We start from the raw sequence: 1,128 nt of genomic DNA, 5'->3' as shown, positions 1-1,128 counted from the left end.
AGCTTCAATTAAGTCTTGGTTTGGTGACCAGAGTCTCAGCATAAGCAACTCTAATTTGGGCTGGTTGTCTTGTTTTTAGCGCCACCAACAGACCTAAGGAGAGACTCAAAGCTGCCTCTCCTCTCTCCCACCCGGCCAGTCCAGTTTTGCCCCGGGAGCCCTGCTGAGCCCCTGCTGAGCCCCTGCTGCAGCCCCTGCTGAGCCCCTGCTGACCCTGCTCAGCAGCCCCTGCTGAGCCCCTGCTGAGCCCCTGCTGCAGCCCCTGCTGAGCCCCTGCTGAGCCCCTGCTGCAGCCCCTGCTGAGCCCCTGCTGAGCCCCTGCTGCAGCTACCCCACAGCAACACCCCGTCCTCGCCGACCTCATCGCTGCAGCTCTCGGCTGCCCTCTGGCTTCGGCTCTCTGATCCTCCAGCGAACCCTGCTGGGACTATAAAAGCTGCATCTCACTGGGGAGGAGGCGAGGTTGTAGGTTGTCTGGAGGCTGGAAAGTCCAAGGAGCCCATCTGGAGCAGGAGAGCCTGGGGAGCTGGTCCTCGGCCCCCGGGAGGGACAGGCTTCTACCAGCCAGCGGAGCACACGCTGGGAACCAAGGTCCCGGGCCCCCTTCCCCTTCCTCCACTCAGATCCCTGCCCCACGTCAGGGGCCCAGAAATGCAGGCTCAATGGGGACGCTACCTCTGGACTAAACACTGGGACACTCGTTGGTGTAAAAAATAGTCTGGCCATGGAATGTGATTTCAGAAAAACTAGCTTGTCTAGGACATTGCAATCAACTGAGAGAACAATGGGACAGAATGTTCAAAACCTGAAATGTGGCCCCTCCCAATAAATCTCACCATAACAAGCTCCTGATAACCCTCACCCTGCGCAGCTCCACGGGCATGAAGACCGTGGCTTGCTCACCTCTGTGGCTTTAGCACCCAGGGCCAGGTGTGCTCCATAAATATTTGAAGAGAGAGAAATAGTAAGAGAGAGAGAGAGAGAGTTCGCTTTGACAAGGCCCAGGCAAATGCCCAGCATAACTGTCCCCGAGACCTCAGGCCAGGGAGGCCAGCTATGTGAAAGAGACCACAGTCCTCTGTGTCACTTTTCTTCATCTCTGTAGCTCAGGTACCTCCAGTGGGGCTG

The sequence above is a fragment of the Pteropus alecto genome, unplaced genomic scaffold, assembly GCF_000325575.1.
Source record: "Pteropus alecto unplaced genomic scaffold, ASM32557v1 scaffold106, whole genome shotgun sequence".
In the NCBI taxonomy this organism is placed as follows: Eukaryota; Metazoa; Chordata; class Mammalia; order Chiroptera; family Pteropodidae; genus Pteropus; species Pteropus alecto.
This window is presented reverse-complemented; position numbering follows the sequence as displayed.